Here is a 25,444-nt window from a genome sequence, read left to right on the forward strand (position 1 = left end):
GCCCTAGGTTCGATTCCCCAGCACCACGTATACCGAAAACGGCCAGAAGCGGCGCTGTGGCTCAAGTGGCAGAGTGCTAGCCTTGAGCGGGAAGAAGCCAGGGACAGTGCTCAGGCCCTGAGTCCAAGGCCCAGGACTGGCCAAAAAAAAAAAGATGCATTTTGGTAATGTGGTTGAAGCAAAATGTCCTGAAGAGCTCAGGAAGCTTGGTGCTGGTGGCTAACACCCATAATCATACCTACTCAGGAGGCTAGGGCTTGGATGTTGGAGAATCAAGTCCAATCTGGGCCCAAAAGTGTACAATACTTTATTTCCAATTAACTAGCAAAGTGACAGTCTGGAAGCCTGGCTCCGGTGGTAGAGTTCTAGTCATCAGATAAGTGAGATTTTGAAGCCTTTGCCTTCTAAGCAACATGCACACACACACACACACACACACACACACACACACACACGCATGTGCATATACACATACAAAAAAGGAGGACAGGATTGGAACTCATAGACAGTAGGAGTGTGTGTGTGTGTGTGTGTGTGTGTGTGTGTGTGTGTGTATGCGTGCACACCATTCCTGGGGCTTCTTCTCAGAGTCTGGGCTGGGCACTGTCCCTGAGTTTTTATGCTAAAGGTTAGTCCTCTACGAGGTATGCCATGGCTCCACTTCTGGGTTTTGGTGGTTAATTGAAAATAAGAGTCTGTGAGGGTTGGCTTTAAACCACAATCTCAAATCTCGGCCTCCAGAGTAGCTAAAAGACAGCTGTTTCAAGGGTCTTGCTGTAAGAGTTGTGGAGTCAAAGAATTTTAAATATCAAAAATTTAAACTGTCTAAGGAACAAAAATATTGATGTGTATTATGGACCAGTCACAGTGGCTCAAGCCTGAAATCCTGAGTGCTTGGGAAATGGAAATTGAGAAAAAGTCTTGAAGCCCAGTCTCAACCAATAAGAGCTGGCTATGAAGATTTGTGTCTGTCACTCAGGCTACATAAGAAATATAAATAGGAAGACCACTGTCTAGGCTAGCTCTGGCATAAACATGAGACCCTAATCAGCTGAAAACTGAAAAGCAAAAGTGGCTGAGAGCATAGCTTGAAAAGTAGAGTGCCTGAAATCAAACCCAAGTACTGAGAGGAAAAAAGACTACTCATATAGGCAGCACCGGAAAGCTAGTGCATGGAAGGACAAGGGTGCATGCTCAAATAGTTTGGCATGACAGCACAGTCCATATCATAAGACAGCTTGCCTAATATGGTATGATTCATCTTTGCTTAAGATGAATTTCAGACATTTCTGATCCAAAAGAAAGCTACATTGAGTTGTATAAGGGTGTGTGTGTGTGTGTGTGTGTGTGTGTGTGTGTGTGTGTGTGCCTGTGTGTATAGTGAGGCTGGGAAATGGGTTCTTTCTTGATTGTTCTGAATCACACCATTACCCTTATTAGGATAGTCAAATGAGCTCTAAAAACAAAGTCTGTGTTCATTTTGTGTATCTTGTTTAATTAGGAGAAACCCCTGTTTTGAAAGGGAGGGCTGTCATTAATTTCTATGACTTGGGAATTGTCTTGAGGTTTCTCGAGCCCGTTTCTCCTCTAGCCACATTCTCCTCTACTTTCCTGCATCAGGCACCCAGGGGACTTTGCATGGCAGGCATAGTAACTCAGGGAGCTGAGAGAGAGGCCTGCCACTCCAGGGAGAGCCTGTCCCTTTCAGCCAGTTTCTGGAGGGTAAAAACATCACTCAGGACCTTTTCGTAACTCCTTCTCCACTCAGCCCCTCCCTACAGCATGTGGAAAATGTTCATCCTGCTAGCAGCAATAGAAAATATTGAGACTGTCAAAGACACATTTGTGGCCCAAAATGTTGAAGCTTTATTTGTTTGTTTGTTTATTTTTTAGCCTGTTTTGGGGCTTGAATTGTGGACATTGTTCTAGAACTCCTTTTGCTCAAAGCTAGCACACTACTACTTGCGCCATAGCACCATGTCTGGCTTTTTCTGTGATTAGTTGGAGATAAAGGTCTCATGGACTTCCCTGCCCAGGGTGGCTTCAAATAACAATCCTCAGATCTCAGCCTCCTGAATAGCTAGGATTATGGGCATGAGCCACTGGTACCTGGCTTTTATTGGCTTTATTGAGGTCAAATTTACCTACTATAAAACTCATGCCTGGGAGAGAGGGAAGGAAGATGTGACATTGTCCAGAAAGAAATGTCCTCTTTACCTGACTTACATAACTGTAACGCTCTGTATATCACCTTCATAATAACAATACAAAAATTTTAAAAAGACTCACCCAGCTTTTCTCTTCGTGGACGCGACCGAGGAAGCATCGCTCAAGTGTCTCTTCCCACTCTCCTCCTGCCGTCATGTCTAAGTCCGAGTCTCCTAAGGAGCCTGAACAGCTGCAGAAGCTCTTCATCGGAGGGCTGAGCTTTGAAACGACCGATGAGAGTCTGGGGAGCCATTTTGAGCAATGGGGAACCCTCACGGACTGCGTGGTAATGAGAGATCCAAACACCAAGCGCTCCAGGGGCTTTGGGTTTGTAACATGCAACCGTGGAGGAAGTAGATGCGGCTATGAATGCAAGGCCACACAAAGTGGATGGAAGAATCGTGGAACCAAAAAAAGCCCTCTCGAGAGAAGATTCTCAGAGACCAGGTGTCCACTTAACTGTGAAAAAAATTTTTGTTGGTGGCATTAAAGAAGACACTGAAGAGCACCACCTATGAGATTACTTTGAACAATATGGGAAAATTGAAGTGATTGAAATCATGACCGACCGAGGCAGTGGAAAGAAGAGAGGCTTTGCTTTTGTAACCTTTGATGACCATGACTCCGTAGACAAGATTGTCATTCAGAAATACCATACTGTGAATGGCCACAACTGTGAAGTAAGGAAAGCCTTATCAAAACAAGAGATGGCTAGTGCTTCTTCCAGCCAAAGAGGTCGAAGTGGTTCTGGAAACTTTGGTGGCGGTCGTGGAGGTGGTTTTGGTGGCAATGACAATTTTGGTCGTGGAAGAAACTTCAGTGGTCGAGGTGGCTTTGGTGGCAGCTGTGGTGGTGGTGGATATGGCGGCAGTGGGGATGACTACAATGGATTTGGTAATGATGGTAGCAATTTTGGAGGTGGTGGAAGCTACAATGATTTTGGCAATTACAACAATCAGTCTTCAAATTTTGGACCCATGAAGGGAGGAAACTTTGGAGGCAGAAGCTCTGGCCCATACGGTGGTGGAGGCCAACACTTTGCCAAACCACGAAACCAAGGTGGCTATGGTGGTTCCAGCAGCAGCAGTAGCTATGGCAGTGGCAGAAGGTTTTAATTGTTGCCAGGAAACAAAGCTTAGCAGGAGAGGACAGCCAGAGAATGACAGGGAAGCTACAGGTTACAACAGATTTGTGAACTCAGCCAAGCACAGTGGTGGCAGGGCCTAGCTGCTACAAAGAAGACATGTTTTAGACAATACTCATGTGTATGGGCAAAAAACTCGAGGACTGTATTTGTGACTAATTGTATAACAGGTTATTTTAGTTTCTGTTCTGTGGAAAGTGTAAAGCATTCCAACAAAAGGGTTTTAATGTAGACTTTTTCCTTTTTTGTTTCTTTTTTTGCACCTATGCTGTTGATTGCTAAATGTAATAGTCTGATCATGACGCTGAATAAATGTGTCTTTTTTTTAAATGTGCTGTGTAAAGTTAGTCTACTCTGAAGCCATCTTGGTTAATTTGCCCCAACAGTGTGGAGTTAGAATTACTTCAGGGTGGTGCCAAATTTCATTGAATTTCCTTTGGAACTGCTTGGGTTCAGAAGCCATTGCTTTCAGAAAGAAACTTTGGCGTAGTTAAAATGACAGTTACTGTGGCCTTGATGAAATTCACCATTAACAGGGTCCTCAAGCAAAGTCATGGGATTTTATTTGGTTATGCAAACAATGGTTGGCACTTCCTATGCAATATCTAAATTGAATAATGGTACCAGACAAAATGATAGATGGGAATGAAGCTTGTGTATCATCCATTATCATGTGTAATCAATAAAAGATTTAATTCTCTGAAAAAAAAACTAAAAAATAAATAAAAAGACTCACCCATTTGAATGTACAGCTCATATGATTTGCAATGAATGTATAGAGTTGCCCAAGCATCTCCAGACCCACTTTGGGGCTGTTTTCATTCCTCCACTCTTAGCACCCTGTTGCCATTCACAGTTAATCCACACCCCACTCTCTGCTCTAGGCAACTATTCATCTATTTCCGTCCCTATCAATCTGCCTTTCCTTTTTTATAAATAGAATCATACACTATGTGACCCCTTTCTCCTTAGCCTGATGCTTTTTGAGGTACATCCATGTTATAATATGTACTCTTTCTTTTTATTGCAAAAAAGGATTTCATTATGTGTACATTTTGTTTATACAGTCACTCCTTGATGGATATTTGGGGGGTTTCTAGATTGGGGGTTTTATGAATAATGCTGCTATAAACATCCACATGCATGTCTCTACATGGCTATGTTATCATTTTTGTTGAATAAGGATTTTTAAGTGTACAATTAATTCAATAGCTCTTAGTATAGCCACAGAATTGTGAAACCATCACCACTGTCTAAATGCAGAACATTTTTATCATTCCACAAGCAAATGCCATGCTCATTTCCAGCCTCTTCCTGTCTTCCTTTCCTTCTTCTCTCCCCTAAGCTACTGTTTCTATGGGTTTGAGTATGTAGGACATTCCTGTGGCTTAGGGATTGCTTAGAGATATTGTCCTAAATTGGAGATAAAAGAAAACATACCATGTATGGCCTCTGTGACTGATTTCTCACATTTATCACAATGTTTCCAAGATAATTACATGTTATACCAAATGGCAATTATTTTGTTCCTTTGTAGTGGAAATGTTTTTGTTTTTTTTTCATTCTATGGCTACTCTAAACATTATTGATATGTCAGTTGATAGACATTGGATTGCCCTGGTTATTATGAATAAGGCTGTTAAGGACACTCATTCACAAACTTCGTATGGATATGTGTCTTCAAACTTCAGTTCACTTGAGTATGGAAATAGAAGTGAGTTTGCCAGCTCATATGAAAACTTTAAAATCAACTTTTTGAGAAACTACTGAACTATTTTTGGAAGTGGTCATATCATTTTATATTCCTACTGGCATTATACAAGGGTTCCAATGTATACTCATTTGTAGGATTTTTGTTTGTTTTGTTTTTGGCTTTTTGACAAGGTCTTGTTTTGCAGTTTAGCTAGTTTTACATTACAGATATACCAGGCCTGGCTTATAGTTTCTCTCTTAAAAAATTAAATTAATTGTTTTTATAATCTTTAAGTAGTTGTACAAAAAGGGCTTTCGATTCAACAAGTCAGTTTATGAATACAATGTATCTTGAGTATGTCACCCTTTCCATCATTGTCTATCACCTCTCCCGCCCTCCACCCATCCCCTCATTTTTTTTTTTTTTTTTTTTTTTTTTTTGGCCAGTCCTGGGCCTTGGACTCAGGGCCTGAGCACTGTCCCTGGCTTCTTCCCGCTCAAGGCTAGCACTCTGCCACTTGAGCCACAGCGCCACTTCTGGCTGTTTTCTGTATATGTGGTGCTGGGGAATTGAACCCAGAGCCTCATGTACACGAGGCAAACACTCTTGCCACTAGGCCATATCCCCAGCCCCCCCTCAAATTTTCTGGTGCCATCTTCACATAACACATGTACAACATTGAATATTATGACTGTATTCACTCACCTCTCCTCTTTCCATTCATTTGTTTCTTTCCCCTTGACTCCTCCCCTGCCTGACAACACAGGTTTCAGTTTTCTGGTATTCATTTGGTTAAATTAAGTTCCTTGTTCAATGGCAGTTTTTCTCCATAGCCATGCTAATACATTTGAATACAATGTTGCTTAAGTTTTTTATAAAAGTTAAATAAACACTATCAACAAGGGTAAGAACAGCAAGAATCCCAGAGCTTGACAGCCAAGTTACAGGGGAAATTCTTGTGTGATTTGTAGTTTGACTATAACAAATTCCCAAAAAGTTTCTTCACAAATTCTAGAGAATGTTGTTTGCCTGCTCACAACTTTCACTGCAAGAACTAAAAGACACAAGTGTTCCCCCACATCTGTCTGATGCCATAGGAGCTTTGGAGATCTAGGCATGGCACATATTAAGGCAAAACAGAATTATCCCTTTGAAGCACATGTAGCTTTCAAGTTTCAGAAGCTTACAACCAACAATTTCAGCTCTCCGATTTATACAAGCAACAAATAAGAGATATGCTCAACATTTATTCACTAGCATGGTTCCTACAGTATTATTTATAAAGACAATGAATAAAGACTAACTCTTTACTCTTCTTTGTTCTTGTCTACAACTATCACAAATTCTGTGGTGTTTATATAAAATTGAAACAATAAATAATGGGAGTGCTGGTGGCTCCTGCTTGAAATCCAAGCTGAGATCTGGAGGATCATGGGTTGAAGCCAGCCTGGGAAAAAAAGTCTATGAGACTTACCTTCAAAATAATTAGTAAAAACAGGACTGGAGGTATGACTCTAGTGGACAATAGCCACGTAAGCAAGCTAAACAAATATGAAGCCCTGAATTCAAATCCTGATGCACAAGAAACAAAATAATACACCATGCTAAATGTTATTTCCTTAAAAAAAATTCCTGTTTCAGTCTTGAAGATCTGACTCAAGGCTGCCTCATTTCTGATGCCTTCTCTAATCATCCAGTGTCCAGTGCGCCCTTTCTTGGGCATTTCAGTCAACGCTGTGGCTGGAGGTGAAGCAAACAAAGGACTTTGGGAGGGGTTGCTGGTAATGGTAGAAACATCACCAAAACATTTCTTTATTTATTTTTTGGTGATGGTACTGTAGATTGAACTCATACCTGATAGGCAGACATTCTACCACTTGAGTCATACCTTCAGCTCCTTATTTGCTTTGGTTATTTTCTAGGTAAGGTTTTACTTCATGGCCAGGCCAGCCTGGGCTGTGATCTTCCTACTTTTGTGTCTCTGTGCTCGTGGGAATGACAGACCACACCACTGTGCTCAGCCATTGATTGAGATGTAGTCTCATGAACTATTATGCCCAGACTGACCCTAAACTTTCATCCTCTTCTCTTTGCCTCCCAAGGAGCTAGGATGATAGGCCTGAGCCATTTTCACTCAGCTAAAAGCAACTTTTTACTTAGATTATTAATCACTCAAGAAATTAACTGTTTTTGTGTTGGGGTTTTTTGCCCCTCCCGGCTCGGACTCTTACTTCTTCCTTTCCACTCTCCCTTTCACGCCCTCTCCCCTAGTCATCCGACCTGCAAATAAGCTAGAGTGGAACGGGGGAGATAGCTCCGACCTGCCGCGCACGTGATCTGCCGCAGATATGTGCCCGCCTCCTTGCCGCTAGAAGTCTGGCGTACATATGCTTCTTAGAGCGAACTAACTTTATTGAGACAAGGACAAGGGGAGATGATTCCGAGGGAGGGGTTTGGCCAGGATGTCGATAGGCTGAAAGGTATCACCTGACCCCCAAGGGCTAACGTCACTCGAGCACGCCGAGCCAGGGCGCGGTTGGTAGGCGCCGGGCTGGCTAGCGTGGGTTGGGTTGGGGGCTGTTTGCCCAACCGGTTCCTCTGGATTCCAATCCAGAGGGGGTAGCAGGGCCGCATTCCCCAGGGCTGGGGGAGGTTCATCAAGCCCCTTCCATCAAGGGGGAAGATGGATCCCAACATTTTTGTATATATTTCAAGAGTTATTTCTGAGACTATCAAGTAGGGAAAAATATTTTCTTGTCCCAATTAGCTGGGAGAGTCCCTTTTCATTGGCACCAAAAGAGATTAATGTTACTGGAGGTATTTTCTAAGAGCCTAAGTAGGCAACTGGCCTGGAGGAGCCTCCAAAGTGTACTGCTGGGTAACTCCTACAATGACAGAGAGGAAAGGCTAAAAGCAAATAGTGATCCCTGCTGAAATCTCACAAATCTCACAAGACACCTAGGTTGTGAGCTACTCAAATAATAACAACCTTGTAGTAACAGTTACTCACCAACACAGCCTGTAACTTCTCAGAAACTGCTTATTACACCTCAAGGCATTCCATATACTTTGTAATTTCCCTACCCAAATGAGCAGTTTCACTAATAAGTTTTAATTGATAAAGTAGAACATTTGCCTTATACAGGGAGGAAATCTTTCAAAAGAAATTAAGTATGTGTGTGTGTGCATGTGTGCGTGCACATGTGTGTATGTATATGTACATGTATGTACATATATAATACCCCAGAGTTTGGCATCATTTTATCATACAAACCAAAATTCTTAGGCAGGCAGACAAAAGCCCCCAACTATGTTGTTTTATTTATTTTTTAAATTTCTGTGATTTATCCTGTTATAACCATAATTTTATGTATCTCAGAAAATGTTATGACAATCATTTTTTCTTTTTCTTTCTTTCTTTCTTTTTTTTTTTTTTTTTTTTTTGTCAATCCTGAGCCTTGAACTCAGGGCCTGAGCACTGTCCCTGGCTTCCTTTTGCTCAAGGCTTGCACTCTGCCGCTTGAGCCACAGCGCCACTTCTGGCCTTTTCTATATATGTGGTGTTGAGGTATCGAACGCAGGGCTTTATGCATACGAGGCAAGCACTCTTGCCACTAGGCCATATTCCCAGCCCCTATGTTGTTTTAAAAAATCAAAATAACTAATAATTTTAAAAGTTACTTAAAGAGAGTTAATTATATTGATTTATAATTAGTAACATCAAAGGGTGATGCAGTTATGCTATACCACTGAATACCAACAGGCACAATAACATTAAGAAGCAGTGAGGGCTGGGGATATAGCCTAGTGGCAAGAGTGCCTGCCTCGGATACACGAGGCCCTAGGTTCGATTCCCCAGCACCACATATACAGAAAACGGCCAGAAGCGGCGCTGTGGCTCAAGTGGCAGAGTGCTAGCCTTGAGCGGGAAGAAGCCAGGGACAGTGCTCAGGCCCTGAGTCCAAGGCCCAGGACTGGCCAAAAAAAAAAAAAAAGAAGCAGTGAATCTTCAAGTATAAATACATTTAAAAAAATGAGTATACACCATAGGCTGAGAATAGTTTACAAATTATTATATCCATATGTATGTCAGTGGACACTGAATAATAGGCAATCAAATACTAGCAAGCAAACCAGTTTTCTAGTTGATGAAACAATGTAAGATCAGTTTGAAAAATCATCACACACACACACACACACACACACACACACACCTATACAAGGCATTCAGAAAGAAAAAAAATCAAAGAGAAAGAATACAAGGAAATGAAAAAAGGAGAAAGACAAAAATTCTAGCTATTTAGTCCTGGAATAGAAAGCTCATCCAAGCTAGGTAGGCTTCGCAGCTCACATTGGTATTAGTGTATAGTAAGTCACATTGCTATCTTTTCAATTCATTGCAATAAAAATTAGAATTTTAAAGCTTTTTCCTCTTACTAAATGCATTAATTGGGCAGATGTAAAGAAATGTTAGTAAACCCTACCTCATCGTACTGAATTATGTCAGGGAAGTAGCCCGTACTTCACCATAATGCGTTCACAAGGGACTCAGTCAGGTTCTTATGGTTAGAAATGACAGTGTGCAAGGTCTTCCTACAAATCTCATGTGCTGTGCTCAGAGGCCCTTACTGTCAATTAATAACAATCAAGAAGAACTTGGTGATGTGCTGAGCATATACACATGGGACAAAAAGGTTCCAGAGGTCTGGGTTTAAAAAAAAACAACAACAAGTAAATAGGTTTTTTAAAGGGCTGCCCTTCTTGTGTCCCTTACATTCGTTAAGATATAATACTGAACCAGCCTGCTCCTTTTCTGTAGTCAAGAAATATAACCTCAAAGTAACAGTGCCAGGCATATCACCCTCATTGTCCTAGCAAGCTAACTTTAGGCCTGGGCATGGAGAAAGAATCAGGGGCTAGTCTATACCTTCCAATGCACCCCTAAAATGAAGATCCATTGTAGATTGCTTGGAGATATGGGTAAGTGCAAGGTAGCTCTTCCTACCTGTTCCATATGTTTAAAATTTTTCTGATTCACTTAGGAAACTGATATCTGAAGTTTGCTATTAGAGGATAGTCCAAGCAGAAAGGTCCATGCAACTCTTGTCTCCAATTAACCAGCCAAAAGCTGCCTGTGGAGCTATGGTTCAACTGGTAATGCTCTATCCTTGAGCACAAAAGCTCAGAGATAGTGCCAGGCCTTGAGTTTAAACCCCAGGATCAGTACTAAAAAAAAATTTTTTTTTAAATTATGGTGATGATGAAAATGGTGGAATAGATAGATGATAGATGAATTGACAATAGATAAATGATACAGATAAGAGGAAAACAGAAAAATAAAAGAAGGCATGCTGAAACCTTTTAGATTTGTGAGGATATATGGTTTTTAAAAACAAAATTACCAGAAATAAGTAAAACTAAAGCACTGAGGTATTCTGCTAAAGAAAATGCTATTTCTTCTTTTCTGGTTTTTCTTTCTTTTTTCTTTGGCAGTTTTTGGAATTAATCTCAGGGTCTTACCCTAGCTAAGTAGGTACTCCTGCCACATGAGCCATGCTTCCAATCCCTGCCAGTCTTAGTTCTTTAAAAGGAAGGGTCTTCCTTACGCCTGAACCAACTAAAATGTGATCCTACTTGTGGGTTACTGAGAATGACAGGTATGTGACACTCTCCCCAGCCATTGTGCTCCCACCCAAACCCTTTCCCTAGCCCATAGCTGGGATAACCAGGATGTATCTCCAAGGCACATTCATTGGTAGAGATAGAGTCTCTAACTTTTATGTCCAGGCTGGCTTTGAACTGTGATTCTGATCTTGCCTCCAAAGTAGTTAGGATGGCATTGTTTGAGTCACTGAATCTGGTCTATTTTGAACATTTTTATTAATGACAATATAGAAAAATGTATAAAATATGAAGCTTTTTCAAACCTGAAATAATTATTGTGCATGCTGGGTGGTCTAGAAATATTAGGAAGAGGGCTGGGAATATGGCCTAGTGGCAAGAGTGCTTGCCTCCAACACATGAAGCTCTCGGTTCAATTCCCCAGCACCACATATATGGAAAACGGCCAGAAGGGGCGCTGTGGCTCAGGTGGCAGAGTGCTAGCCTTGAGCGGGAAGAAGCCAGGGATGGTGCTCAGGCCCTGAGTCCAAGGCCCAGGACTGGCCAAAAAAAAAAGAAAAAAATATTAGGAAGAATCATAATATAAGCACATGTAATTAATAATATGTCATATTTGTTTCATACATTCTTTTTCTTATCTTCATCTCAATAAGATCACTAGTTATGTAGTTATCATCAAGATTTTCTCATAATTTTAGTTTTATCTACAGTAACATCAAATTAGAGCATTTATTTGAGTAATTGCCTTTTTTTCTTGATTAGTTTTACTCTGAGTTAACTGCTAAGGCAGAAACAACTAAAATTGTTGATAATTTCCCACAGCAACACTTGCAAACAAATCACAATTTGGAAACAAACAGGTACATATTATGTTCAAATATTATAATAGTATCTTTATTTCAGGAATTATTACAAAGTATCTTTTTATTTATTTATTTATTTTTCTTTTATTTTTTAATTTTAGTATTCTTTTATTATCAAACTGAATTACAGAGAGGTTACAGTTTCATACATTAGGCATTGGATACATTTCTTGTACTGTTTGTTACCTCGTCCCTCATTCCCCCTTTCCCCCCTCCCTACAAAATATCTTAATTATATTCCATGAATTACTAGCATCTAACTGTTCTTATAATGTCTTAATGTAATATATGAATCATTGTAGCATGTCTTAAATAACTTAGAGGTGAGCAAAAAAGTTTAGCATGAGTACAAGGCCCTGAGTTCAAATTCTAATACCAGCAAAGACATACATGCATGCACGTGTGCACGCACACACACACACACACAATAGAAGTGTGAGGAACTATCACATGTAAAGAACTATCACAAGGAAACATATTTATACAATTAATATACACTAATAAAAAAAGAATCAATAGCACACCGTTTTGTAGAATTATTAGAACACCTACAATATAGAGAAACAGCCATTTAAGACAGATGTGCAGGGGTAGGCAATAACATTTTCTCTACCAAGAGTTGCTAGAGGGGAAGAAATTCCAAGTCTCAGAAGAGAAGGTAATTAATCCAATTATTTCAATGAACTTGAATTTTCTTGGAATAATCATGTGGCTGTGACCTTCATAGCCTGACTATCTATTTATAATACAGCAATGGGGGTCTGAAACAAGATACCCGTACCCAAGAGCACTTTATTAAAATGCTTTATATAGAGTAAGAACTTGATATTGTGATTATTCCCCAAAGGGATATATCTTAAAGTTAACTGGATAAGAGAAAACTGTTATTGAGAATAAGAGGAAAAAGGAAGACTGACGTCAACTATGTGGAAAGAAGGGCAAGAAGACTACATGAGGTGACCACTGAGTGGACTGACTTGCCAAGGTAGATCCTGTATTAGCCCTAACTCCCACACTTACCTCTCTTAGCATGTAAATCACTTTGTGTGGCACTGGCAGTTTTGACTCTCTCACCATATACTGTAAACTATATAAAGATAAGGATGATGGATGGTATATATAAGGACTAAAGGATAATGGTGGTGACTCGTGTGTTCTTCATTGTGTCTCTAGCAATTGTAGAGTCCAGAGTATAGTATTTACTGGTAGATGTCAACTGGATGGATGGATGTTATAGAAGATGAATGGACAGGGCTGGGAATATGGCCTAGTGGCAAGAGTGCTTGTCTCGTATACACGAAGCTCTGGGTTCGATTCCCCAGCACCACATATATAGAAAATGGGCAGAAGTGGCGCTGTGGCTCAAGAGGTAGAGTGCTAGCCTTGAGCAAAAAGAAGCCAGGGACAGTGCTCAGGTCCTGAGTCCAAGGCCCAGGACTGGCAAAAAAAAAAAAAAAAGAAGATGAATGGACAGATGGATGTATGGGATAAGGGATGGTGAGTTCATATATCTGTGGTATTGGGGAATGGAATAGCCTTTAGCCACAGTTAAGTAGGAACCTTTCCTCATATCAATAAGCTCAATTGCCAAGGCCACAGCCATCACTATAAACATCTCATAGATACCACTAATGTCTACAGTAGCTCTCTCTAATTCCTAGTTTTCACTAAAAAAATTCAAAATATTAGATTAGAAATCTTGGAAGCCAGGTATTGGTGGCTCATTCCTGTAATCTTAGCTAGTTGGGAGACTGAGATATGAGGATCCCAGTTCAAAGCCAGCCACAGCAGAAAAGTCCAGGAGACTTATTTCTAATTAACCACTAGAAAACAGGAAGGGGAGCTGTGGCTCGAAGTAGTAGAGCACCAGCCTTGAGCACAAAAGTTCAGGGACAGTGCCTAGGCCCTGAGTTCAAGCCCTACAACTGACCATAAATAAATAAATAAATAAATAAATAAATAAATAAATAAATAAATAAATAGTTTTAAAAAAGAAAATATACAACATTCTCATAACGGACAAGAATTTTTACAGACAGCTGTGGTCAGAGTATATAAAAAGAATGCATTTCTGTCAGAGTCGTATGTTTTATTATTTAGTGAGAAATAACTTCCATACCAAATCATATCTGTAAAATACATAATTTAAATTTTTGTTTGGTAGTACTGAATTTGAACTTAGTTCTTTTTTTTTTTTTTTTTTTTTGGCCAGTCCTGGGCCTTGGACTTCCAGGCCTGAGCACTGTCCCTGGCTTCTTCCCGCTCAAGGCTAGCACTCCGCCATTTGAGCCACAGCGCTGCTTCTGGCCGTTTTCTGTATATGTGGTGCTGGGGAATCGAACCTAGGGCCTCGTGTATCCGAGGTAGGCACTCTTGCCACTAGGCTATATCCCCAGCCCTGAACTTAGTTCTTGCTTGGCAAATACTCTACCTCTGACGTCTGGCTCCCTGCCCTTTTTACTTTAGTTTGTTTTTCAGATAGGATCATGCTTTTGCCTAGGGCCAGCTTGGGCCACATTCTTTCTACCTCTACCACTTGTCTGGCTGGGGTTATAGAAGTGAGTCGCCATACCTAACTCTAGAATTTAAGTTTCTAAGTATAGTAACAAAACTACAATTATCATTACAGCATGTTTTAGCACATTTTCATCACCCCAAAAGATATCTGGTACCTATTAGTAGTCACTTCCCATTTCTCCTTTTCCAAGAGCATGGAAGTTATTCCAAGAGCATTAAGTTATTCTCTGTTTCTGTAGATTTCCTTTTGTGGATATGTCACATAAATGGAATCAGACAATATGCAATACTTGTGACTAGTTTTTTTTCAATTATAATAATCCATCCATATTGTAGTATATTTCATTATTTCATGTCTTTTTTTGCTGAATAATATTCACTGTATGACAATGTCACATTTGTTTATCCATTCTTCGATTGGTGGGCATTTGAATTATATCCACTTTGGGCTATTATGAACAATGCTACAAAAGTTTATGTTCACATTTTTGTGTGCATATATGTTTTAGTTTCTTCTGAATATATACCTAGGAGTGGAACTGCTAAGTCTTGTGTTAACTCTGTTTAGTGTTTTGATAAATTGTTCTATTGTTCACCAAAGTGACTTTACCATTTTACATTCTGCTGTTGTAGCAGGAGAGTAGTCTTACAAAAGCTTTGCTTACAAAAATAAACAGAGGAGTTAGACTTGCATCCCCTTGACTTACTCAAATACCAAAGAGCATTAAAAACAACAAAAATAACAAATGACTGAATCTGTGTTAAATGCTAGTTATGGGCTGGGCCTTTCACATTCCTCTAAACCTCAGCTGACTAGTTTTAGATACATAACTGAGCCTTGGAGAGCCTGAGTAGCTCCCCAGGGTGCACAGATAGAAAGTGGTAGAAAGAAAATCCACTCAGCTATTTTGACTCCAACTGCTCATCCTACAGAAAGAGGAGAGCCTAGACCACTTAGCACACAAATCAAGGCTGCCATTAGCAACAACAGCTCAACAGTGCACGGCACCAGTTCTCAAGCATTAGATTGTTGAATGACATTCAAAGGCATTCATTGCTCATCATTCAGGGTCTGAATAATATGTCAGACTGCCAAGAAAATGTTTGGGTGGGTTGTTCTTGGATCCATAGGGAAATTTCCAAATTGTTATCTTGGTTTTCTCACCAAGGCTTTAAAGCAATGATGGAACCACCTAGGTCTATGGATACTGTGAACTGAAAACTGGACTCTAGGGTGTTATTGTGGTGAAGGAGAGCTACTATCTACTAGATTGCAATGACTGACAATGTTTAAAATCCGTACTCCCAGAGGATGAACAAGGGTAACATGGGCTCAGCCCTTTGATTACAGTGCTCCAGTACCAGTCTATGATGGAGGCAAAGCATATATGAACAGCCTCCTCTAGAGCAAGGCAATAGGATTTATTGGTGCATTCCAGGTCATCTGTGATAGCTCTTTGGGCCAAATGTGGAGAAGTGAGATTGTGGTCCTTCCCACTGACATTTCAGCAAATATACCCTCCCCGCCAATCTCCACCACATCTTCCCTTAAGGACAGAGTAATGTGATTGTGACCAGAGGATACTAAAAATATTTCAATCATTGCTCCACTATGACTGTTGTGGTTCTCCAAAGGGATAGGTAGCAGGATGCTGCAGTCTTGGAGTAGCCAGGTGTGATGGGCATATATTGTCCTACAAGATCCTACCTCCCAGGAGGGCTGGTGTCTGAGACAGCTGTGGTAGCAGTGGTGGAAGGAAGGAAAGGGGAAGTGGAACACAGGGACCACCTCAAATGTTCAGGGCTTTCCCTCTCTGGGATCCTTGAAGCTGGAGGCAGGGGGAACATTCAGGAAGCTGTAGCCCGTTGGGGGCTCTCGGAACCCCCTTCCCCCTATCTCCAAGGGGGGATGCCTGAATCCCAAACTATGAAAGAACACTCAGCTTTATCCCTCTCGCCCGCGGAAGGAACAAAGCGTGTTCTTATGGACTGCGCTGAGCTGAGGAGAAGGTTGCCGAGACCCCCCTCCCTGGTCCCCTCACATGTCAGGAATGGCGGTGGAGAGAGGCATCGGGGAGACGATTCGATGGTCCATGAGTCTCACCCATCCAGAAGGAGGGCAGAAGAATTTATTACGGTGACAAAGGCGGAAGGAGAGGGACTTGGGGTGACTAGCTGATTGGCTGAGCTGGGCTGCCCATCAGGTGATGTCATGAAACTTCCTCTGTGGGTGGAGATCACAATCCCCCAAGGGCCAGGCCTCCGCCATTAGACACGTGGCCGAGCCAAGAGGTGGGGACCACTTGCTTCTCTTCTGGTTGAGGCCAGAAGGTGTGAGGGGCTCCCTCCCACACTGCCCCAGGGCTGGGGGGAAGGGCAGCGTGAATCCCCAACAGTAGCCAATGCTTTTTTAGCAAGTGCTAAAGAGCATGTAGTATTTTAAGAATGTTCATGACTGTTCTGGTGGCAGCCCTGGTTGGTTGCTGTGACACAAAGATATTCATGATGGCTTCCTGAAAAACAATGGCAGAGCTTTATACACTGGTGTGGCCAGAAGACCTCTAAGTTTCCAGTCATTTCTTTCAGGGGCCAATTTTCTTCAGAAGTCTCCTAGATATCTGAGGACTATCTGGGAACACTCAGAAAAAGTGTACAAGTCTTCCTGATAGCCAGAAGCATCTCAGAAGAGATGATACAAGCCATGACTATGACTTAAACTCCAGCTAGATCTGAACCTTGTGAAGATGAGAAGATAGATGAGCATATCATTTCTTTGTGAATTGGTCAGTAATAGTAAATAGGTGTCATCTTGGAGGCCAACCCCAGATTGCTTGCCTGGTGAGTAGGATTCTTTAGTATACCTAATATGTGAGAGAAGGCTTCCCATGATTAGAGCAATGATCACATCCTAACTCTGGACCAACATTATGCTATATTTTTCAGTTGCTCTACTTGTTGTGTTCCTTTCACCATGTAGTGGCCTGTGGACACCTGTGTTAGTAAAGGTTCTATCACTGTGGTGGAACACCTGAGACAAATCAAGTTTAAGGTGTCCAGGTTTATTTTGGCTCATCTTTAGCAAGTTCAACTCATGATGGAATGGATCTGATGTTTCCCCATAGTGCCACAGGCGTATCAACAAGCCTTTAAGCATGTGGCCTTTGGGAAATAATAAAATCAAATATAAAGAAAGCCAAGTACTTGAAAGTTTAAAAGCACTAAAAGGATATTTGAGATTCAGCAATACATTAGCATCTCTGTTAATGCATTCATTAAGATCCAGTGCTGCTGAGTGAATTTTGTAGCTACCAGAGTAGATGATATTCTGAGAGATCTGGTGAATGTAATAATATATCTTTGGTTCCTATCATCAGAAGCACTGCTATGTCTAGCATGGTTTATTGCCTATAGTGGAAGAAAATGCAACATATTGGTTTGTGGAAATAAGGGTATAATTTTCTTCCCATTCACATTCCTAGACTCCTTGAGTTCCAGCCATGGACTTCTTGGGAGAGAATCCTCAGATCCCAAATTCCAATTGATACTGGAACAACATCCCTAGTTAATCACATTTCTGTAAGACATGGAGGACTGGTGTTCATTGCAGTCCAGAGCAGTTCATAGTAGTAACCGATTCTTGCTACTGACTAGTGTGTACCATCCCCAGACATTCCTGAAGGGGGGTGAGGGGATCCTTCAAGTAACCTTCTGGTTTCTACTTGGGCCAATCACGATCCGAGACATAGAAAACTCCCCAGTGTGTAAATTCTCTGAGGAACTCTGATTGCTTTTGAGTCCAGAGAATGGAACTGTGGATATTATGGATCTAAGTGCCCAGGTTAGTGGCATCTCCTGTGTCAGTGTGCATGTCTGGGAGCAGTTGTAATCCCCTTTGCACGTGGCAGAACCGGAACAGAAGGGCAACGATAATAGAAGCCATCTGTTGTGGCATCAACAGCTCAGATCATAATGAAGAATGGTTGGCACACATCCATTCTTCTATTGTATTTATAAAAGACATACATTCTTGCAGTTGGTTTATAATTTATAACAATCTCTTCATGGAAAGTAGGACTGAAAACAGACCGTGTTTCATATGTGGACCTTCAAAACAAATAGTCAGCAGACTTTGAAGGTGATGTGACTAGAACAAGCTGGGGCTAATGGAATGAAATGTGAAAAGAAACTCTAATTTGGCTATCACCACTCACTATATTTAAATTGTAGAAATAAACAGCTTCCAACTGAGACATCAAATAATGTTGCTCAGAAAGAATGTCAACCCAGCATTCTGGAACAGTTGCCAACAAATATTAAACCTCCTTGTGGCTCTTGCTAAGTCCTCTGAGACTCCAGAAGCAGTCGTAGCTGGAGGAAAGTAGAAACACATGTGAAGGCTTTAACTCCAGCTGAGTTTAGGCCTGCCCTGAAGTTGCCTCCATAATAAAATTTCCCTGTAGAGTGTTTCATTCTATAAGCGCCAGACATGGAAAATGTATTATCAACATAGCATTGAGAGTGCAAACTTGCTGGAGACTAGATGTAGTGGCACATCCCTGTAATCTCCAGTTCCTTAGGAGGAAGTGATTGGAAGTTCTTGGTTTGAGACCAGCCTGGGAAAAAACATTGTTGGGATCTCATCTCAATAAACACGCTTAGCAGTAGTGGTGTATGTCTGACATCTCAGCTAAGTTGGAGTCATAAGCATAGGGGCAAATAACATGAGACCCTATCTGGAAGAGTCATCTATTCTTGCAGGTTGATGAATTTATCACATCTCAGACCGCAGAGCAAATCTGAAAAATAAAGCAAAAAAGGATTGGTTATATGACATTAGTGGTAGAGTACCTGTCTAGCAAGCACAGAGCCCCGAGTTCAAGCCCTAATAATGCCTCCCTCAAGAAACAAAACAAAATGAAAAAAAAAAAAAAAAGCAAAAGAAACCCCATTGGAACCATGGTGCCCTGAAGATTGGGAAATCTTATGTTACCTACGGCTGGCCTATAGACTTGTTGACTACTATTGTGTCTCTTACCATTTCTAAGGATAGATTTTCCTCACTTCTTTTCTTTTTCTCTCCCTTCTTTCCTTTCTTCCTTCCTTCCTTCTTTCCTTCCTTCCTTCCTTCCTTCCTTCCTTCCTTCCTTCCTTCCTTCCTTCCTTCCTTCCTTCCTTCCTTCCTTCCTTCCTGCCTTCCTGCCTTCCTGCCTTCCTGCCTTCCTGCTTCCCTTCCCTCCTTCCCTCCCTCCCGTCCTTCTGTGCCTGTACTAGGGTTTGAACTCAGGACTTCTCCCTCTTGCTTGGCTTTCTTGCCTATGGTTGGTGATCCACCACTTGAGTCATATCTTTGACCCAGCATTTTGCTGATAAATTGAAGATCAGAGTCTTGTAGACCTTTCTGCCTGATCTGGCTTCAAACCTTGATACTTCAGAGATCTCAGATTACTATGATTCATATTTAGTTTTCATATTCATGAATATTTTTACATAGATGAAGTCAAGTTAAAAAGAACATCAATGGCAGCTTTGAAGAGGAAAAGAATTTTTAAAAGAATAAAGAAAGACATGATAAAAAGGAGGGTGTTCAAGCAAGATTCTTTATAAGATGACCCACAAGGACAACAGCTTACCTTGTTCTGAGAACATTTCTGAGACCACCTGCAAGATTTATGAATAAAAATTAGTCATAGCCAAATCATGAATATTTATTAAATCTTTCCTATATGCCAAAACATAGTTTTATAAACTTACCAGGTAGCCACTGTTACCCTAATCTGTAGAATAGAAAATGGAGGCTTTTCAGGACACCAGTTGCTCTCGTCTATAATCCTAGCTCCTCAGGAGGCTGGTAATGAAGAATTTTAGTCTAAAGCCAGCCCTCACAGGAAAGTTCTTGAAACTCTTATCTCTAATTAACCAAGAAAAAGCTGTCAGTGGTGTTGTGGCTGAAGTGGTAGAGTGCTAGCCTTGGGCAAACCGACTCAGAGACAGTGCCCAGACCCTGAGTTCAAGCTTCAGGATTTGTTGTAGGGAGTACAGCTGACTCCACCTTGATTAGGGAAACATGGTAGGAAATGTTGGGGGAGTAGATTAGGTCAACCTGACCCCAAAATTCTGGTTCCGTAAGTGGCTTCCTTAACTTGTTTGTTGCTTGCTCTTCCTCCTGCGTCAACCCCCTACATCTGTGCTATGCTTTTACCTTTATAAACCCCAACTTGAGGACTGCTTGGGGTAGCGGTGGCAGCTCCCAAATCTGCACTATCCCTAGCCAGTCATTTCACTTTTTGCTTCCCCAATAAATCCATATTTTTGCTTGAGACTGTCTCTGAGTGGTGGACTCTTGGAGGGACGGGGACTCCCCTCCCTTGAACCCCATAACAGATGGACACCAAAAAAAGAAAAACAAAAAAAGAAAAGAAAAAAGGTTTTGAAAAATTTGTCAAGTTCCATATTCCAGATTTGAACTCCAGACCATTTGAGTTTTTTTTTTCTTTTGTGTTAATGACATGTCTGTTTAGGAAGTCTTGTGTGGATTTTTTCCCCTCAAAATTACTTGAGCAAAAAGTAGAAAAAGAAAATTTTTCATTCTAACATTAAAATTTTATTTTTATTAGTACATATTAGTTTAGGAGGAGGAGTTCATTGTGTGAATACATATTCACACATGTATTCGATGTATTCCAATCAAACTCACCCCTATATTTCTTTCCTTTACTCCTTCTCCTAATTTCTTTTTCCAATTTTCATACATGTACATGGGCTATTTCCACTATATTCTTTTTTCTTTTTTGCCAGTCCTGGGGCTTGGACTCAGTGCCTGAGCACTGAGCTGTCCTTGGCTTCTTTTTGCTCAAGGCCAGCACTCTACTGCTTGAGCCACAGCAACACTTCCGGCTTTTTCTGTGTATGTGGTACTGAGGAATTGAATCCAGGGCCTCATGCAGGCAGGGCAAGCACTCTTCCATTAAGCCATTCCCCAGCCCCTATTTCCACTATATTCTTCCTCATTCCTCCCCTATTAACTTGTCCTCACACTCACCTTTGATTCTGTATTAGGTTTCAAAATCTGTTTGAAACACATATTCTTTTAAATGGTGATAGAAAAGTTTATTAGAAGATATGCACTGGGAAGATGGTAGTTTACCCATGTCTGCCATCTTGGTTGTCTCCTGCTGTCTTCCTGGGTTCAGAACATGGCCTTGGTGAGAACTATAGTAGATGGCTTTCTGATTGGTGGTCTTGTTTCTGTTTACTGTAACATTGTAATGTTAAAGATTTATTATCCCCTCCTTTTTTCCTCATTCTTTTGTCCTTTTCACTACCTCATTCTTTTGTAGCCTCCAGTCACCATTTTGTTATTTGGCAAGTTTTAGTTTATTAGCTTATCCTGCCACATGTGAGCTGTATAGGCCTCGATTCTGCCTGCTTTTCTCCTAACCCTGTAGCATAGCCCCACTTCTGAAGAGTTACCCCTCACTGCTGACTTGTTGATGGAGAAGCAGCCAACCTAGGGATGGTCTTGAGAGGGTAGGTCTAGAGGGCCGATCCAGAGGCCCTCTATAAGTTAGGGGGCAGGGCTCATGTGAGGTTCCATTCCATGACCATCTGAAGCTTGAGAAACAAAATTCTTAAAGTCTATCAAAGGCTGACAACCATTGCTCCATGATATGTGGTATGATCTCTATCAGGAAGGTCATCTCTGCACTTATTTGTGTTTATACACCTCTACCTGTAAAATGTTTTTGAATATTGTTTTTATACTTTCTCATTCTTTGTCCAAATTATAATTTGACCTCCATATGTAAGGGTCTGTATCATTGGATTTAATCAACGAAAGATGGAAGACCATAGAAAAGCATTGCATCTGTACTGAAGATGTACAGACTGTATTTTCTTGCCATTTTCCTCTAAATAATACAAAATTGGTAAGATTTATATTATATTATATATGTTATTGAGAGATGAATAAAAGTATACAGGAAGATGTTGTATATCAATGCTGTATTTATTTATAAGGGACTTGAGCACCCATGGATTTTTTTTTTTTTTGCATCCTTTAGGGATCCCAGGGGGAAAAATCCCTCACACATACTGAGGGGCAACTGAGTATCTGCTCTTCAAAATTACTTTTTAGGGTTTAATAGACAGTTATCATTATTCAAATGTATTATTTATATTATATATTGGCACCAATAAAAATTGTAAAAGACTTCCTTGGGAATGATGTTCCACTGCACTTTTGAGAATAGTGTTCTGTAGTTAATGCCATTTACTATTTCTATTCTGTTTTATCATGTCACAAATATCAGGAGACAAACTGGAATTAGTTTTTTGATAGGAATTAAAAGTCAGGAAATATTATAATAAAAATCCAGATTTCTGCTTTCTTTTGAAAAATTAATGGGCCATCTGGGCCTGAGTTTGTGGTCTATTAGAAGAGATGTTTACAAGAGATGGGCTACTGCTGAGTTGTAAGTCCCTTGGGGAAGGGTGCCTGAGTGTTCCTCTGGGGTCTATAGAGTCCCTGACTCACCTTCCTCACTCACTAATTCCCAGGTCGTTGTCACTTCAGGCCTTACTGTCAGATCTACAGCCTAGACATGAACACTTCTAATTCAGCCTAACATGAAGATAACATTTTTTTCATGACATGGTGTGGGTTGCCACATTATTTTTACCCCTTTAACTTTTAAAACTTTTTTTTTTTTGGCCAGTCCTGGGCCTTGGACTCAGGGCCTAAGCACTGTCCCTGGCTTCTTCCCGCTCAAGGCTAGCACTCTGCCACTTGAGCCACAGGGCCGCTTCTTGCCATTTTCTGTATATGTGGTACTGGGGAATCGAACCTAGGGCCTCGTGTATCCGAGGCAGGCACTCTTGCCACTAGGCTATATCCCCAGCCCCAGCTTTTAAAACTTTTAAAACTTAGTTTGACCCATATAAGTTGTCATTTTAAAAGATTCCAAATGCTCAAAATAAAGACATTTTTACAAAGGTCATCCTTATTATCAGCCCATCAACGTTGTGTGCACTATACTAAATAGCTTCCTTTAGAAACATAACCCAGGGTCTGGTGTGGGGGGAAGTAGAAGTGTGGGGGGAAGTGGAAGAAAGAATTTTACTAACCAAGTAATTTCAAAAACATGGTTGACATTGTCATTGGTTTCAAAGAAGAATTAAAATATGTTGTCACTTTGCAAGGTAAAAGAAGAAAGTTAACTTATAAATTAACCCTCTAGCTGCTAGTAACCAGCCAGACTTGAGGGTTCAGAAAGCAAGCAGGGAAACTAGTTAGAAATTATCACCCAGATTTAGGTTGATGTGTTTTGTTTATAAAATACATAGGAATTGATCATGGATTTGCGTGATGGAGGAGGCACTTTGGGCTAGATTTTGAATGATATTTAATGCCAAACTTTGAGGTTTTTTTCCTTCTTTTTTTTTCTTCTGGTACTGGGTCTTAAATGCCACACAGCCTCACACTCTCTCTTTGCTCATGGCTGACACTCTACCACCTGAACCATATCTCTACTTCTGGCATTTTGCTGGTTTGTTTTAAATAAGATTTATCTACCCAGGCTGGCTTTGATCTGTGACCCTCAGACCTCAGTCTCCTGAGTAGCTAGGATTAGAAACATGAACTAAGAATGGAGGTGGTAAACTTGGTTTTGTGATAACAAGAAATGAATAACTTTCCTTTTCCTTTATTTTCCTCCTTTTTTTTTTTTCAAATTTTTATTATCAAACTGATGTACAGAGAGGTTACAGTTTCATACGTTAGGCATTGGATACATTTCTTGTACTGTTTGTTACCTTGTCTCTCATTCCCCCCTCCCTCCTCCCCCATTCCCTTTCCCCCCATGAGGTGTTCAGTTCATTTACACCAAACAGTTTTGCAAGGATTGCTTTTGTAGTTGTTTGTCTTTTTTTACCCTGTGTCTCTCGATTTTGGTATTCCCTTTCAGTTTCCTAGTTCTAATACCAGTATAGACGGTTTCCAATATAGTCAGATAAGATTACAGAGATAGTGTACAACCACAGGAAGGTGATACAAGAATATCATCAATAGTAAAAGCTACAGATACACATGGGACGTTGAAAGTAGTTACAACTGTGATATAACAATCATTTCCATAACATGGAGTTCATTTCACTCAGCATCATCTTATGTGTGCATAGGGCATAGCTATTGGGCTCTTGTGATCCTCTGCTCTGACTTGCCTATACCTGTGCTAATTATTCCCTATAAGGGAGACCATAGAGTCCATGTTTCTTTGGGTCTGGCTCACTTCACTTAGTATAATTTTTTCCAAGTCCTTCCATTTCCTTACAAATGGGGCAATGTCATTCTTTCTGATAGAGGCATAAAATTCCATTGTGTATATGTACCACATTTTCCTGATCCATTCATCTACTGAGGCGCATCTGGGTTGGTTCCAGATTCTAGCTATGACAAACTGCACTGCGATGAACATTGTTGAGCTGGTGGCTTTACTGTGATTTTGTTTGTAGTTTTTTGTATAGATACCCAAAAGTGGGGTTGCTGGGTCATAGGGGAGTTCTATATTTAGCCTTCTGAGGAATCTCCATACTGCTTTCCAGAGTGGCTGAACCAGTTTACATTCCCACCAACAATGAAGTAGGGTTCCCTTTTAGCCACATTTCCTCCAACAATTGTTATTGTTAGTTTTCTAGGACATTCTTACTGGGGTGAGATGGAATCTCAATGTTGGTTTATTTGCATTTCTTTTATGGCCAGTGATGTAGAGCACTTTTTCATATGTCTCTTGGCCATTCTCATTTCCTCATCAGAGAAGTCTCTTTGTAAGTCTTGAGCCCATTTGATTTTTTTCCTCCTTTTATTATTATTTCTTAAATAAAGGATCATGGAATATTATTTTGTTCTTCTAATATTTTCCATATAAAGAAAACACCAAAATCACAAACTATAGTTTTACTTGCTAGTTGCCCTGTATCAGAATTAATTGATAATATTTTCAAAGCTTTTTTTGTAGTCTGAGTTGTATATGCCCCAAAGTGCAGTGCTTCATTTGAATCTTAGAAACATTGGGAAATTATTAACTTTGTGGAATGTTTCTGTTTTGAATTAACAGGGTAGCATCACCATTCAATCTTGCAAAGTTCTCTCATTAGGAATTACACAGGTTTTAGATTTTCAAAATACCACTATGGGTACAAGAGTTCAACTCATTTAATTTTCTAGCTATCCACCCACCATCTAAAGGATACTGAAAGAGTTGAATTAAGGATATTGAATAGTGATTTTTTTTTTTTTTTTTGCCAGTTTTGGGGCTTGAACTCAAGGCCTGAGCACTATCCCTGGCTTCATTTTTTTTTTTTTTTTGGCTCAAGGCTAGCACTCTGCCAACTTGAGCCATA

At 40.5% G+C, this 25,444-nt stretch overlaps 1 pseudogene; it reads left to right on the forward strand.

Annotated features, from left to right (window-relative positions):
* Positions 1-2,327: 2,327 nt before the first annotated feature.
* LOC125346865 lies at positions 2,328-3,362 on the forward strand (annotated as a pseudogene).
* Positions 3,363-25,444: the final 22,082 nt, after the last annotated feature.

The sequence above is a fragment of the Perognathus longimembris genome, chromosome 2 (assembly GCF_023159225.1).
Source record: "Perognathus longimembris pacificus isolate PPM17 chromosome 2, ASM2315922v1, whole genome shotgun sequence".
NCBI classification, from domain to species: Eukaryota; Metazoa; Chordata; class Mammalia; order Rodentia; family Heteromyidae; genus Perognathus; species Perognathus longimembris.